General features: G+C 43.1%; 1 long non-coding RNA gene across 1 annotated transcript; it reads right to left on the reverse strand.

Annotated features, from left to right (window-relative positions):
* Positions 1–10,528: 10,528 nt before the first annotated feature.
* On the reverse strand, positions 10,529–14,425 carry LOC125515921 (uncharacterized). Its single transcript, XR_007287172.2, has 4 exons — positions 13,171–14,425; positions 12,916–12,996; positions 12,730–12,807; positions 10,529–11,088 (listed from the first exon to the last, which is right to left on the reverse strand). It is a non-coding gene; the product is annotated as an uncharacterized LOC125515921 (long non-coding RNA).
* Positions 14,426–18,006: the final 3,581 nt, after the last annotated feature.

Raw genomic sequence — 18,006 nt, forward strand, 5'->3', positions numbered from 1 at the left:
AAGAGGTATAAGACCTCCGACGATTTTCTTAGCCTGCAAACTAAGGGAGAAAAGCTCAATTGTTGAGCTTGTGCTCAGATTGTCTGAGTACAACAATCATTTGAATCGAGTGGGAGTTGATCTTCCAGATGAGAAAGTGATGTTTCTCCGAAGTCATTACCTCCAAGCTGCTAGAGCTTCGTGATGAACTATAATATATCAGGGACATATATGATGATCCTTGAGATATTCACGATGTTTGACACCACAAAAGTAGAAATCAAGAAGGAGCATCAATTGTTGATGGTTGGTGAAACCACTAGTTTCAAGAAGGGCAAGGGCACGAAGGGATACTTCATGAAACGGCAATTCAGCTGCTGCTCTAGTGAAGAAACCCAAGGTTAAACCCAAACCCGAGACTAAGTGCTTCTGAAATAAGGGGAACAACCACTGGAGCAGAATTACCCTAGATACTTGGTAGATGAGAAGGCTGGCAAGGTCGGTAGAAGTATATTGGATATACATTGTGTTGATGTGTACTTTACTAGTACTCCTAGTAGCACCAGGGTATTAGATACCGGTTCGGTTTCTAAGTGTTAGTAACTCGAAATAAAAGCTACGGAATAAACGGAGACTAGCTAAAGGTGAGCTGACGATATGTGTTGGAAGTGTTTCCAATGTTGATATGATCAAGCATCGCACGCTCCCTCTACCATCGAGATTGGTATTAAAACCTAAATAATTGTTATTTGGTGTTTGCGTTGAGCATAGACATGATTGGATTATGTCTATTACGATACGGTTATTCATTTAAGGAGAATGATGGTTACTCTGTTTATTTGAATAATACCCTCAATGGTCTTACGCCTAAAATGAATGGTTTATTGAATCTCGATCGTAGTGATACACATGTTCGTGCCAAAAGATATAGGATAGTAATGATAGTACCACCTACTTGTGGCACTGCCACTTAAGTCATATCGGTATAAAACGCATGAAGAAACTCCATGTTGATGGATCTTTGGACTCACTCATTTTTGAAAGGATTGAGACATGCGAACCATGTCTATTGGTGTATATGCATGAAGAAACTCCATGCAAATGGACCGTTTGGACTCACTTGATTTGGAATCACTTGAGACATGCAAATCACACCACATGGGCAAGATGACTGAAAGCCTCATTTTCAGTAAAATGGAACTAGAAAGCAACTTGTTGGAAGTAATACATTTTGATGTGTGCAGTCCAATGAGTGTTGAGGCGTGTAGTGGATATCGTTATGTTCTTACTTCACAGATGATTTAAGTAGATGTTGAGTATATTTACTTGATGAATCACGAGTCTGAATTATTGAAAGGTTCAAGTAATTTCAGGGTGAAGTTGAAAGATCGTCGTGACAAGAGGATAAAATATCTATGATATGATCATAGAGATAAATGTCTGAATTACGAGTTTGGCACAGAATTAAGACATTGTGGAAATTGTTTCACAACTAATACAGCCTGAAACACCATAGTATGATGGTGTGTCCGAACATCATAACTGCACCATATTGGATATGATGCATACCATGATGTCTCTTATCGAATTACCACGATAGTTTATGGGTTAGGCATTAGAGACAACCACGTTCACTTTAAATTGGGCACCACGTAATTCCGATGAGATGACACCGTATGAACTATGGTTTAGAGAAACCTAAGCTGTCATTTCTTAAAAGTTTGGGGCTGCGACGCTTGTGTGAAAAAGTTTCAGGCTGATAAGCTCGAACCCAAAGCGGATAAATGCATCTTCATAGGACACCCAAAACAGTTGGGTATACCTCCTGTCTCAGATTCGAAAACAATAAGGGATTGTTTCTAGAATCGGGTCCTTTCTCGAGGAAAAGTTTCTCTCGAAAGAATTGAGTGGGAGGATGGTGGAGACTTGATGAGGTTATTGAACCGTCTCTTCAACTAGTGTGTGGCAGGGCACAGGAAGTTGTTCCTGTGGCACCTACACCAATTGAAGTGGAAGCTTATGATAGTGATCATGAAACTTCAGATCAAGTCACTACCAAACCTCGTGGGATGACAAGGATGCGTACTCCTTCAGAGTGGTACGTAATCCTGTCTTGGAAGTCATGTTGCTAGACAACAATGAACCTACGAGCTATGGAGAAGCGATGGTGGGCCCGGATTCCGACAAATGGCTCGAGGCCATAAAATCCGAGAGAGGATCCATGTATGAAAACAAAGTGTAGACTTTGGCAGAACAGCTCGATGGTCGTAAGGCTGTTGAGTGCAGATGGATTTTAAAAGGAAGACGGACAATGATGGTAAATGTCACCATTAAGAAAGCTCGACTTGTCGTTAAGAAGTTTCCCGACAAGTTCAAGGAGTTGACTACGATGAGACTTTCTCACTCGTAGCGATACTAAGAGTCTGTTGGAATTATATTAGCAATTACTGCATTATTTGTGAAATCTTGCAGATAGGATGCCAAAAACCATTGTTTCCTCGACGATTTTTGAGGAAAGGTTGTATGTGATACAACCGGAAGGTTTTGTCAATCCTGAAAGATGCTAACAAGTATGCCAAGCTCCAGCAATCCTTCTAAGGACTGGAGTAAGCATCTCGGAGTTGGAATGTATGCTTTGATAAGATGATCAAAGTTTTGGGTTTATACAAAGTTTATGAGAAACTTGTATTTCCAGAGAAGTGAGTGGGAGCACTATAGAATTTCTGATGAGTATATGTTGTTGACATATTATGGATCAGAAATGATGTAGAATTTCTGGAAAGCATATAGGGTTATTTGGAAAGTGTTTTTCAATGGAAAGCCTGGATCAAGCTACTTGAACATTGAGCATCAAGATCTATAAGGATAGATCAAAACGCTTAATGGTACTTTCAAATGAGCACATACCTTGACATGATCTTGAAGGTGTTCAAGATGGATCAGTCAAAGAAGGAGTTCTTGCCTGAGTTGTAAGGTATGAAGTTAAGACTTAAAGCTCGACCACGGCAGAATAGAGAGAAAGGACGAAGGTCGTCCCCTATGCTTAAGACATAGGCTCTACAGTATGCTATGCTGTGTACCGCACCTGAAATGTGCCTTGCCATGAGTCAGTCAAGGGGTACAAGAGTGATCTAAGAATGGATCACAGGACAGCGGTCAAAGTTATCCTTAGTAACTTATGGACTAAGGAATTTTCTCGATTATGGAGGTGGTAAAAGAGTTCGTCGTAAAGGGTTACGCCGATGCAAACTTTGACACTAATCCAGATTATTCTGAGTAGTAAACTGGATTCGTATAGTAGAACAGTTGTTTGGAATAGCTCCAAATAGAACGTGGTAGTTGCATCTACAAGATGACATAAGAAATTTGCAAAGTACATACGGATCTGAAAGATTCAGACCCGTTGACTATAACATCTCTCACAAGCATAACATGATCAAACCCAGAACTCATCGAGTGTTAATCACATGGTAATGTGAACTACATTATTGACTCTAGTAAACTCTTGGGTATTAGTCACATGGGGATGTGACCTTGAGTGTTAGTCACATAGCGATGTGAACTGGATTATTGACTCTAGTGCAAGTGGGAGACTGTTGGAAATATGCCCTAGAGGCAATAATAAATTGGTTATTATTATATTTCCTTGTTCATGATAATCGTTTATTATCCATGCTAGAATTGTATTGATAGGAAACTCAGATACATGTGTGGATACATAGACAACACCATGTCCCTAGTAAGCCTCTAGTTGACTAGCTCGTTGATCAATAGATGGTTATGGTTTCCTAACCATGGACATTTGGATGTCGTTGATAACGGGATCACATCATTAGGAGAATGATGTGATGGACAAGACCCAATCCTAAGCCTAGCACAAAGATCGTGTAGTTCGTATGCTAAAGCTTTTCTAATGTCAAGTATCATTTCCTTAGACCATGAGATTGTGCAACTCCCGGATACCGTAGGAATACTTTGGGTGTGCCAAACGTCACAACGTAACTGGGTGACTATAAAGGTGCACTACGGGTATCTCCGAAAGTGTCTGTTGGGTTGGCACGAATCGAGACTGGGATTTGTCACTCCGTGTGACGGAGAGGTATCTCTGGGCCCACTCGGTAGGACATCATCATAATGTGCACAATGTGATCAAGGAGTTGATCACGGGATGATGTGTTACGGAACAAGTAAAGAGACTTGCCGGTAACGAGATTGAACAAGGTATCGCGATACCGACGATTGAATCTCGGGCAAGTATTGTACCGATAGACAAAGGGAATTGTATACGGGATTGATTAAGTCCTTGACATCGTGGTTCATCTGATGAGACCATCGTGGAGCATGTGGGAGCCAACATGGGTATCCAGATCCCGCTGTTGGTTATTGACCGGAGAACGTCTCGGTCATGTCTGCATGGTTCCCGAACCCGTAGGGTCTACACACTTAAGGTTCGGTGACGCTAGGGTTATAGAGATATTAGTATGCGGTAACCCGAAAGTTGTTCGAAGTCCCGTATGAGATCCCGGACGTCACGAGGAGTTCCGGAATGGTCCGGAGGTAAAGATTTATATATAGGAAGTGCTATTTCGGCCATCGGGACAAGTTTCGGGGTCACTGGTATTGTACCGGGACCACCGGAAGGGTCCCGGGGGTCCACCGGGTGGGGCCACCTGCCTCGGGGGGGCACATGGGCTGTAGGGGTGTGCGCCTTGGCCTACATGGGCCAAGGGCACCAGCCCCAAGAGGCCCATGCGCCAAGAGAGCAAGAAAGGAAGAGTCCTAAAGGGGGAAGGCACCTCCTAGGTGCCTTGGGGGGGATGGACTCCTCCCTTGGCCGCACCCTTCCTTGGAGGAAGGGCCAAGGCTGCGCCCCCCTCTCCCTTGGCCCTATATATAGTGGGGGAAGGGAGGGAAACCATACCTAAGCCCTGGCGCCTCCCTCTCCCTCCCATGACACATCGCCCTCCTCCCGCAGCGCTTGGCGAAGCCCTGTTGGAATCCCGCTACTTCCACCACCACGCCGTCATGCTACTGGATCTCCATCAACCTCTCCTCCCCCCTTGCTGGATCAAGAAGGAGGAGACGTCGCTGCTCCGTACGTGTGTTGAACGCGGAGGTGCCGTCCGTTCGGCGCTAGGATCATCGGTGATTTGGATCACGACGAGTATGACTCCATCAACCCCGTTCTCTTGAACGCTTCCGCGCGCGATCTACAAGGGTATGTAGATCCACTCCTCCCTCGTTGCTAGATGACTCCATAGATAGATCTTGGTGACACGTAGGAAAATTTTTAATTTATGCTACGTTCCCCATCACAAACACCATCGGAGACACTCGTAGAGCATATTTATAATCACCCAGTTATGTTGTGATGTTTGATAGCACACAAGGTGTTCCTCCGGTATTCGGGAGTTGCATAATCTCATAGTTAGAGGAACATGCATAAGTCATGGTGAAAGAAATAGCGATAAAACTAACCGATCATAATGCTAAGCTAACGGATGGGTCTTCTCCATCACATCATTCTCCAATGATGTGATCCCATTCGTCAAATGACAACACATGTCTATGGTTAGGAAACTTAACCATCTTTGATTAACGAGCTAGTCTAGTAGAGGCATACTAGGGACACTCTGTTTGTCTATGTATTCACACATGTACTAAGTTTCCGGTTAATACAATTCTAGCATGAATAATAAACATTTATCATGATGTAAGGAAATATAAATAACAACTTTATTATTGCCTCCAGGGCATATTTCCTTCAAACCGGTCTCCATTGTGGTCGCCGCTAGAGATGGGGACCATGAGCGGAGGGGTGCGGTAGGGGGCGGAGCAATCGGGACAGGGGTTGGGAAGGAGAGCGGGAGACGGGGGAGGAAGAGATCTGCACCGCCGCCGAGCACCACGGTTCGCCGTCACCGCTCTGGTAGCTAGGTCACCCCGAGATGCCATCTCGTCTCCCTTCTTCTTTTCTTTTCTATTCGCTGGGATCGAAGGGGTATGCTTTGCGGGAGCAGGGTAATTCAGAGGAAAACGGAGCGGGAGCCCTCCGAATCGTGGGAGGAGCTTTACGTGGGAGGCAAAACAGCCCTGAATTGGTCTGGTGTTTGCAATACGAATTCGATGTACAACCAAACATCTGTACTGAGGTCAGATGATTACCAATTCGATTTTTGGGCTGCAATGGAGACATCCAAACGCGGTGTAAGCAATTCTCTTTGTGATTTAGCAACTTGTTTTAACTGAGATTGGACCATAGAGGCATGCTTTCCTACACCTCTAGCATCATTAGTGATTCTAAATAATAAGTCACTCAAGCGAGCAATCATATCAGAATTTTATTTCAACTGTTTCATAACATTTGCATTGAGGTGATCTTATTTTCTAATGTAGTTATTGCTACCTCTTGAGCATGCATTGGTTTTCCCTTGAAGAGGAAGGGGTGATGTAGCAAAGTAGCGTAAGTATTTCCCTCAGTTTTGAGAACCAAGGTATCAATCCAGTAGGAGGTAACACGCAAGTCACCTAGTACCTGCACAAACAAACAAGAACCTCGCAACCAACGCGATAAAGGGGTTGTCAATCCCTTCATGGTCACTTACAAAAGTGAGATCTGATAGAGATAATAAGATATTTTTTTTTGGTATTTTTATGATATAGATTGGAAAATAAAGATAACAAAATAGAAATAGCAAGTTGATATGAAAATAATATAATGGAGAATAGACCCGGGGGCCATAGGTTTCACTAGTGGCTTCTCTCAAGATAGCAAATTCTATGGTGGGTGAACAAATTACTGTCGAGCAATTGGTAGAAAAGAGAATAATTATGAGAATATCTAGGCATGATCATGTATATAGGCATCATGTCCACGACAAGTAGACCAAAACGATTCTGCATCTACTACTATTACTCCACACATCGACCGCTATCTAGCATGCATCTAGAGTATTAAGTTCATAAGAACAGAGTAACGCATTAGGCAAGATGACATGATGTAGAGGGATAAACTCAAGCAATATGATATAAACCCCATCTTTTTATCCTCGATGGCAACAATACAATACGTGCCTTGCTGCCCCTGCTGTCACTAGGAAAGGACACCGCAAGATTGAACCCAAAGCTAAGCACTTCTCCCATTGCAAGAAAGATCAATCTAGTAGGCCAAACCAAACTGATAATTCGAAGAGACTTGCAAAGATATTTAAATCAAGAATAAAATATTTCAGAGAAGAATCAAATATTGTTCATAGATAATCTTGATCATAAACCCACAATTCATCGGATCTCGACAAACACACCGCCAAAAGAATTACATCGAATAGATCTTCAAGAGAATCGGGGAGAACTTTGTATTGAGATCCAAAGAGAGAGAAGAAGCCATCTAGCTAATAACTATGGACCCGAAGGTCTGTGGTAAACTACTCACACATCATCGGAGAAGCTATGGTGTTGATGTAGAAGCCCTCCGTGATCGATTCCCCCTCCGGCAGAGCACCAGAAGAGGCCCCAAGATGGGATCTCACGGGTACAGAAGGTTGCGGCGGTGGAAATAGGGTTTCGTGGTGCTCCTAGATGTTTTCGGGGTATATGGGTATATATAGGAGGAAGAAGTACGTCGGTGGAGCTGCGAGGGGCCCACGAGGGTGGGGGGCGTGCCTACCCCCCTGGGCGCGCCCTCCTTCCTCGTGGCCTCCTCGCTTCTTTCTTGACGTCCACCCCAAGTCTCCTGGATCACGTTTGTTCCAAAAATAACTCTCCTGAATGTTTCATTCCGTTTGGATTCCGTTTGATATTCCTTTTCTGCTAAACACTGAAATAGGCAAAAAACAACAATTTGCACTGGGCCTTTGGTTAATAGGTTAGTCCCAAAAATAATATAAAAAGGTATATTAAAGCCCATTAAACATCCAAAACAGATAATATAATAGCATGGAACAATCAAAAATTATAGATACGTTGGAGACGTATCAGTTATCAAATTCATACAAGCATTGACTAGGATGTTTATTGTGAGGGATATCGCCTTCATCAAACTTTAATAAATAATTTACCTCTACCACCTCTGGTGGTGGTGTATCAAGTCCATATATTTCTTCAATAGGTAGTAAATTCTTAATGTCTTTAGTTTTAATACCTTTTTCCTTCATACATTTCTTTGCCTCTTGCATATCTTCAGGACTGAGAAATAAGATACCCCTGTTCTTCGGAGTGGGTTTAGGCGGTAGTTCAGGAAGTGTCCAATCATCATAATTCTTCAATATATTATTCAATAATTCTTCAGCTTGTTCAACAGTTTGTTCCCTGAAAACACAAATAGCACAACTATCCAGGAAGTCCCTAGAAACATCAGTTAGTCCATTATAGAAGATATCAAGTATTTCATTTTTCTTAAGAGGATGATCAGGCAAAGCATTAAGTAATTGGAGAAGCATCCCCCAAGCTTGTGGGAGACTCTCTTCTCCAATTTGCACAAAGTTAAATATTTCCTGTAAGGCAGCTTGTTTCTGATAGGGGCGGGGTGTCCCGATCTCTCGATGAGATGATAACTATCAATTTGGTGGAGACAACTTTGACGATCTGACTACAAACGTGCATGACGTTGAGCCTTAGCAATCGCTAAACCAACTCCGAGAGGTTATTGACCACGCCGGAGCACGATCAACCTGACCACGAAGGTCTATCCCTACAAGCAATCGAAGAACAAGTAAGAATATGATAAAGCAATCTGAATATTGCGAATATAGATGAAGTATTGATAATGGTGGGGATCCAGAAGCGTTCTTGGTCTGGTCGTTGGACACAAACGAAGTACACGAAGTTGCGTTGGCTAACTTTTAACTAAACAAATCCCAAGGAAAAAGATACTAGATGGATCTACTTATATAGGAGCAAGGGGTGGCGGCCAAGGAGGTGGGAGGACGTCCCAAGGCAGCCTAAATCTAACCCTAGGTCATATAAGGCTCATGGGCCCAAGTGGAGGTGATGCAACACCTTTGGACTTGTTGTTTGACTCGGATTCTACTGTAGAGTCAGATTGTTTCGTCGATAACTCAACGCTCCGGATGAATTTTAAGGTGAATCCAATTGTGTTGGAAAGAGCACGAAATCTACTTTCCAACAAAAAGAATCACCCAATTCGGAGTCCGTATGAAAGAGTTATCGACGTTTTGAGTCAGGTATGTCTGTGCAGTCCGAATCTGAATCCAGAATGTGAGAGACTTGGACCCTATCTTCTCTTGGCCCAAAAGTGATGTGAGAAGACTTTTTGAACAACACTTGAACTTCTCTTTTTCACTTATCTTCATATGTGGATTGTACAAACTACCCATACACCTGCAATTAAACATGACACAAAAGTTTGTGAAGCATGTTTGTCCTGGATCACATAAATAACTTATTGCATAGTTTGCATTATAAATCACCTCACAAATATACATGTATGCAATATTTTTGGTCGTATCCAAGGTAGTCATGTCCTCATCATCCTCCCCTTCTTGAAAATAAAGCCGTCCTTGGTGTTGCTTAATCTGAAATGTGGCTAACAAAAGAGACAAGATGTACATGTTGTATATGTATATGTCATCCATTTTTACTTCTCTTGGTTTTGCACATATGACACATGTATACATGAGTAACTTTCATAGTTCATAAAATCTGAAGCCAAAATATTATCACAAGAAGTAGAAGGTATGCAAATATTGGAACTCGGATTGCACATATAACTAAAGCTCTTATTCATTTCAAAAGGTTGAAAATGTTCATCATTAAACCATCCCAACATTGGTGAATAAACCTTACTTGCATTAAATTTACATGCTACTACATGCTTAAATAAGAAAACATGTAATAAGTCATTGGACACAAAATCATTACCAATATTATAGGTCATATCAAAATGATTAAACAATGGTTCTTGTGCATCAACAATTAATTCAATGGGTGCGCTCAAAATTGTTGGTATTTCAGTTGTTTGATCACATGATGCATTCATGACAGTAACACGATTCTCTAAAATAGGTGGTGTGATCAAATCAAAAGGTGACTCAACACATGATGTATTCAAGTTAACTAGGCATGCATCATTCTAACTTGAAAGTGGAAAATCTGTACCTTTGTCATTACCTCTTATGATCAACTCAGATGATGTAGGCACTCCCGGTGGTGATGTGTCACATGGTGCAGATGATGTAGTCCTCGCAACAATGGATGTGGTTGTCATAGTATGCCTAATAGTTGAAGAAACATCTCTACCAACAGTTGGAATGTGCATGGTGCACTTGTTCTCCTTGTGGGCAACACGTCGTTTTATTTACTGTTCAGCTTTGCAAGCAAGACGAAACAAATGGTCCATAGTATAACACTCTTCATGAATTAGTATCTCTTGAATATCACGGTTTAATCCTCCCAAAAATCCATCCATAAAATCTTCTCACTTTCTTCTAAAAATGAGTGCGACAATGTAGTTTGTAAATCATCATAGTATTTTGTTACCGTGTCAGTACCTTGTTTTAAATGTTGTAATTTTTTAATCATGCCACGAGTATAATAAACATCAACGAATCTATCTCTCATGAATTTTTTTTAAATCATCCCAAGTAGTAGGTATAAGATCAGGGTTTAACCGACAATATTCACTTCACCAAACTAAAGCAAAGCTACTGAAAGTACTAACCGCAGCTTGAAATTTTCCACTCTCATCAAAATTATGGGAAGAAAATATAGCATTTATTTTGTACTCCCATGTGGCACCCCGGCTTAGAGAAACCGGAACACCCCGTATTCCAGCCCAGAGATCGAGGTGAAGTCTTCTGGAATACGGCACTGCGTAGTATAGAACAAACCAGCTCTCTATTAGAACATGGATATGAATACAAGGGTTCCGATATTACAATGAATAACATCGGTACGACGACACTACGCCAACCATGGTTGCTCTATACAAGCAGCATAACAACTCGAAGCAGCGGAACAACTACTGGCAGCGGAACAACGAACGGCGATGATGGACTCCAATCCGCAGGGACTCTGGCTGGAACGTTTATCCTAGCTCGCGAACACGGGAACAACACCAAACAAGCAAGCAATCCAGGCACGACCTGCAAACTGGCATGACACGCCAGGTCAATACATTGAATGTACTTGCAAGCTCACAATAACCAGAAGCATTCAAGACAAACAACAGCATGGCACTTACAGGTTAATCCGAAATTATCATGAGATCATCAGGATAATATGGCATGAATAACATGAACATAATATCGCTAGAACAATATATGATCATGGCATGAACATATAAAGATGATGATACTAGCATGCAACATGATGACACTACATGCACCATTTTTCTGCTCGGGTTACCTCATAACCATCACATGCATCACTTACCAACCTCGGACATTACACGATCATCTCAGGATCAAATCAAGCCTGGTATAAACAATACCGTAGTAATCATCAAATGACCACAAGGAGATTGATCTTTACCCATGATTCTCGCACAACATCACGAATATCCAACAACTCGGTATCCTCGATACCACGGTGATCATTTCGGCGATCACAACCCTAACCAACACTTGGTCTCAAACGGTGATCTTTCCGGCGATCACAACCAACTTATCTCATCATCGAACCGGGGTTGTTATTAAGCACATTATTATTATTACTATTGACTCACAGTGTGACCGACACGAACTGGGCCCTTATCCGCGGGCATGGCTATCCATAGATTTAGTATACACTCTGCAGAGGTTAGCACACTGTACCCACACCACGGAACCCATGGCCTCGCACTCCCATTCGGGTGGACCAATGGCGTTCCGACAAAACCGATCTACTGCCATGACACTCTCCCGGCCACTCCGACTCACTCCCCACTGGGCTAGTCTTGGGTGGCCCCGTGTCTACCAAAGACACCAACGACCACCGTCGTGGCCAAACATAAACGGTCCCAAATGGGGACCCGGATCCATAACAACAACAACGGGCACACAAGGTTATGTCTGCTTACCGGGCAAAGGTACCGCACGCCTATAACCTTCCCTCGTTGGAGGCACTGGCGAGAGGCACGACAATAGACCCAGTTAGGACCTTCCCATAAAGGTAAGCGTGGTTGCACTGGTCAGTTCGATATGGTGGCACCATGACTCAGCCAACAGTTGTTCAAGTTGAATTTAATCCGGTTAAACTTGAATGCAAATATGTTGAGCCATGATAAACAACATGGTGCGATTACAATGCATGAGCATGATATCAACATAATCATGAGGGTACCACATAACTATCCACCATATCAACAATGAATCATATCCAACTAAGCATGGCATACTGACTAGCATGAACATCATAAGTACATACTTCTCCGAAACATAGCATGACCACTAGCATCAACAATAAATATCATGCAAGAACATATCAACAATGCCATCATGCAAGCATTTGCCAGCGGGATGCAATGGAACATGCATAACAACGATACTCGGGACAGACGGTAGTCATGCACCGAAGACCATCACCAACATCAACATGTACTACTAGCAAGCATAAGCATATGAAAGGAATACTAACAACTAGCAGGGCATGGCAACCAGGTGCATAACAACATAGCAAGAAAGTAAGCACTAATCCAGAAGCATTACCGAAACAACGATAACCATATTTTAAACAAGCAAACATTTAATAATTATTCAAGTTGAAAACCATGGCTACTGTATGACTATCATGCAAGTGGGTATTGTGGCTTGCCTGGGGTGATGGAGATTCCGGGAAAAAGTGCGGTGAGGCCGCAGAACGAAACGTTGGACGGTTCTCTCTCGGAGGGGGCTGATTAGAGGCAAGGGGAAAATGGTCATTTTCACTGTGAGAACACCTAGTGAAAATGTTACCAAAAGATAGATCTCGACGAGACGAAGAAGTGAGCGCTGGTTTCACCTCAATCGGAGTTACGGTTGAAAAGTTGTGAAGGTTGGAAGAACGGGGACTAATCTGTGAAAATTTATCACCAACGGGTTCCTGAGTGGATAAGGCAGAAACGCATATAAGATAATACGCTTTCAGAACTAGAAAACGTATTTCTGGGCGGAAGAAGGAGGAAATACGCTTTCAGAAAATGAAAACGTACTTTGTTATAATATGCTTTCACTTAATGAAAACGATTTCTAGGAAAGGCGCCTCCACTTAACGTACCTGGGCCTGGGTGGGGTCAACGCCTAGGCACTGACGAGTGGGACCGAGGGGGAGGCGGGGTCCGCCTGGCTCCTGCCTTCTTCCTCCTCGCGCGTCAACGCAGAGCGGCACGGGAGGAACAAGGAGCGGGAGGCAGGGGCGAAGCAGGCGATGGCCCGGCCGGCTCCAGCCACCGTTGGCCGAGACGAGGCCACCAGCAGGAAAACAGGAGATGGCCACGTCCGTCCCCAGGGGCGGCGGCCACCGGGGAGGCATGGAGGTGCGGCGACGAGAGGAGGCAGAGGCGTCGGGCAGAGGGGGTAGCCGGTGATGAGGGACGACTCCGGCGAGGGCGAGGTGGTGGGGCGGACCGCCGGAGCACGGGGAGTCGGTTGGTGGTGGTGAAGAGGCGAGAAGATGCTCGGGGAGGCCGGACAAGGAAGCGGCCGAGAGGCGGAGGCGACGGCCGAACTCGGGGCTTGCGGCCAGAGGCACTCCGGCGAGGGGGAAAGGGGTCGGGGTGACTCGTGGGAGTGTGGGGGAGGCAGTGGACAACACCAGAGGAGAGGAGGAGGCTCGAGCTAGCCGGAACCAAGGAGGAACCGCGGCGGCCGAGGCGATCTCTGGCGAAAAGAGGAGGGGGCCGAGGACTTCGGTGGGCTAGAGAGGCGAGGGAGGAGTGAATGAGCTGCAGAGGGGTTCGGGGTCCTTATATAGGCGCGGGGGAGAGCTCTAGAGCTCACGAGCGAGCTCCCGACCGAGCTTTAATGGCGAGCAGAGGCTGAACGCGGCATGGGAATGGAGCTAGCGGCTCATTTATGGCGAACCACGACGAAGCAGCGACGCAGGGCGATGCAGTCGAGCACGGGCGAGCTCCAGAACATGAATGGAGGTCGAGACAAGGAGGGAGGAGACGAGAATAGTGGCCGGACCGAGCTAGAGCTTGCACTGTGCGTGACACCAGCGTGATCACCACGGGCACTGGTGCAAGCGGCATGTTCTGGCCGGGCCAACCATGTCCAGTAGATGGACCGTCGTGCCCTTAGTCAAAATGAGGAAATAAATCGGTCCAGGGGCAAAGAAGAGATTTGCACTTGGATCCAAAGTAAATCAACAGGAAGGTGCTTGTAACTTCCTATGGTTAAACCAGCTTGGTAACAAGGTAAATAGTTTGTCTACTGATGATCACACACTAAGGTGATGCTGATCACCAAAAATCAGACTAAGAGGAGGATTTTAGATGAGGGCTGCTGTAGAAAGTGCAAAACTGGCTAGAATTAGGGATTTGGATGATACACTCACATACTTGATTGTCATGAACTGAAATTTGGCAGAGAGGGATTATATGATGATACTAATCTCCTGTAAAAGTTTCATGCCATTTGAAAATACCAAAGTGGCACTTGCTTCACAAAGCTTTATTCTGGACAGAAACTTGGAAAAATTGCACAGGGCAACTGGATTAACTAATCGAGCTAAAACTTGGTGTAGGGAGTTGATATAGGTGGAAGCATGTCCTGGTAAAGTTTCAGATCAATTGAATTAATATAAAATATAATTGCTTCACAAACTGAAAAACTGACCAAAATCTAAGGTTTGGAGCTGGGATCACATGGATACGTTAATTGAGCTCAAATTTGATGGAGAGCCATTATTTGATCGTATGAAGTACCTTGAAAAATTGCAACTCATTTTGATATGTCTAGCTTGTACTTTCTTCACAATCACTTCCCTCAGACTGAAACTTTGAAAAATTGCTCAGGAATATTTACTAGACAAATTGAGTTGAATTTTGGCACAGGTCAATTATTTGGACATAAAAAGATTTCCAAGAAGTTTGGGTTCAAATGGGCAAAGATATATAGCACTTTCTTCACAATGTGCCATTTAGGACAGAATAGGAAATGAATTTATTGAGCATGATGGGGAACATGGCCAATGATATATTTTACCGTATTTGAGGAAGATATGACCCAAACAATTTATGAGAATTATTTAGGAATTTTAGGAGTGACAGAAATATAGGTAGCTTCATAACCTAGGGTTTTAAGGGTTATTCCTTTATTGGAAAAGGAATATTCCCAACAAAAGAATTTTGGGTTAGGTCAAGGATGGAAATGACATGATCTTGGGATAATGAAGAGGGTGAAAAGGCACTATAAAACCTAGGAAGACATGATCTTCCCAAGTTTCAGAACCACATAGCCACGGAAAAGCAAAACAAAACAGGAAATCCAAGAAAATCAAAGGAAAAAGAAAAGGGCAAAAATCCAGGCTGTTACATCCCATTCAATATATAAATCAGGACTAAAACGACCAGTAAATGGTGGCATGGAAACATTAACCTGATTATGTGCATTCTGATGTTGTTGCTCCTCTTGTGAGGATTGTTGTATTTTCTTAGGTGGTGGCAAATCTCCCATGATCGATGAAGCCCAAGAAACTAACAACTCCGGAACCTGCTATGATTAGTAGAAAACAAGAAACAAAATCCAAGAATAATGTTCCTATGAACTACTAGGATATGGTGGTAAAACGCTCACAGTATAGCAAATATCAATATCTTACAAGTTCTTACCATGCAGCAGGTGGTGACAGGCAACCATTGGTGTCAAATAACTTCAAAGATTGAGTAGAGCGATTGCCAGGGAAACGTATGTATACAGGGTGTAGAAATATGTGGAGCTTGGAAGGCTTGAATATATGGTAGCAAAAGATTAGCAATAATCAATTCAGAGATGCAATGTTGAATAAACGATCAACGATGGTACTGTGCTGGTCCTAGGCTAGACCGGACTAGAGACACGAGCCTAGAACACTAATGAGGTCACGGTGTAGCACAACTAGCATCAATAAAGGATACGAAGTAGCTCTGGACAGCAAGATATAAGTGAAGATCACAACAACAGTAAAAATAATGATGAAAAACAACTACCAAGCAGGATATACAACAACTCTCTCTTCAACTTTCCTCTTGAAAAGTTTGAGCCAATTTTCTGATAATTTTTTCAAAGAATGCTACTAACTCAAGCTTTCCAATGCAAAAAAAATCACTCAATTCCGAATTGATATGAGGAGTCAAAGAATTCTAAAACTGGCCTTGAAAATTGGAACAAGCTGTATGCGCGAATTTCGGAGGGCGGAAAGACCTATTTAGCAGCCGATTTTGAGGTGTCAAATATTGACTTAGCTTCCGCAACTACTTAGATGGGGCTCGTCGCTAGCTTTAATTTGAGTACTCACGGAGCCAAAACGGACTTCGTATGAGGAAGATATGCCTATTTTACTGAACAGTGCACAAAACAGATTCCAATCCGAATTCAGCTACATGATTGACACTAGATAGATCCGAATTTTGTTTTTTTTCTTCTCTCATTTTTTTCTCACACTTTTTTCTCTCTCTCTCCTTTTTTTCTCCGACCTTTTTAACATTTTTTCTGTCTCTTTTTTTCTTCCTCTTTCCAAGACAACTAGATAAGATGCAGATTGGATCAAGCGAAGATGTGAACGACCTCAACTATGATTATGACAATGAACGATGGGTAGCACGAGGTGGAAAAATTGATGGATGGGGTGGTGGATAGCGGAAGGGATAACGATGCAGCGACAGCGTGACTAATGTGAACAGAATTTGAAACTCTAAACAAACTAGACACTAAGACCAGCAACTCGACACGACGATGCAACCAATAATTCAATAATGCAAACAATGAAAAGAAAAATTGCAAAGGCTCTGACTGGCTTGGACAAAGGATGAATAGATCTAACTTTTTGTGGCCTTTTCTTGGACAATAGGTAAGGAAATAAATCTAATCTAGGGATAACTGGAAATTCTCACCGAGCAACCTGAAAACTGATACCACTTGATAGGGGTGGGGTGTCCTGATCTTTCAATGAGATGATAACTATCGGTTTGGTGGAGATGACTTTGACAATCTGACTACAAACGTGCATGACGTTGCGCCTTAGCAATCACTAAACCAACTCCGAGAGGTTATTGACCACGCCGGAGCACGATCAACCTGACCACGAAGGTCTACCCCCACAAGCAATCAAAGAACAAGCAAGAATATGATAAAGCAATCTGAATATTGCGAATATAGATGAAGTATTGATAATGGTGGGGATTCAGAAGAGTTCTTGGTCTGGTCGTTGGACACAAACGAAGTACACGAAGTTGCGTTGGCTAACTTTTAACTAAACAAATCCCAAGGAAAAAGCTACTAGATGGATCTACTTATATAGGAGCAAGGGGTGGCGGCCAAGGAGATGGGAGGACGTCCCAAGGAAGCATAAATCCAACCCTAGGTCGTACAAGGCTCATGGGCCCAAGTGGAGGTGATGCAACACATTTGGACTTGTTGTTTGACTCGGATTCTACTGTAGCGTCAGATTGTTTCGTCGATAACTCAACGCTCCGGATGAATTTTAAGGTGAATCCAATTGTGTTGGAAAGAGCACGAAATCTACTTTCCAACAAAAAAGAATCACCCAATTCGGAGTCCGTATGAAAGAGTTATCTACGTTTTGAGTCAGGTATGTCTGTGCAGTCCGAATCTGAATCCAGAACATGAGAGACTTGGACCCTATCTTCTCTTGGCCCAAAAGTGACGTGAGAAGACTTTTTGAACAACACCTGAACTTCTATTTTTCCCTTATCTTCATATGTGGATTGTACAAACTACCCATACACCTGCAATTAAACATGACACAAAAGCTTGTGAAGTATCTTTGTCCTGGATCACATAAATAAATTATTGCATAGTTTGCATTAGAAATCACCTCACAAATATACATGTATGTAATATTTTTGGTCGTATCCAAGGTAGTCATGTCCTCATCAGTTTCTTATGAACA

This window comes from Triticum urartu, chromosome 6A (assembly GCF_056163025.1).
Source record: "Triticum urartu cultivar PI428250 chromosome 6A, HENAU_Tu73, whole genome shotgun sequence".
Taxonomy (NCBI): Eukaryota; Viridiplantae; Streptophyta; class Magnoliopsida; order Poales; family Poaceae; genus Triticum; species Triticum urartu.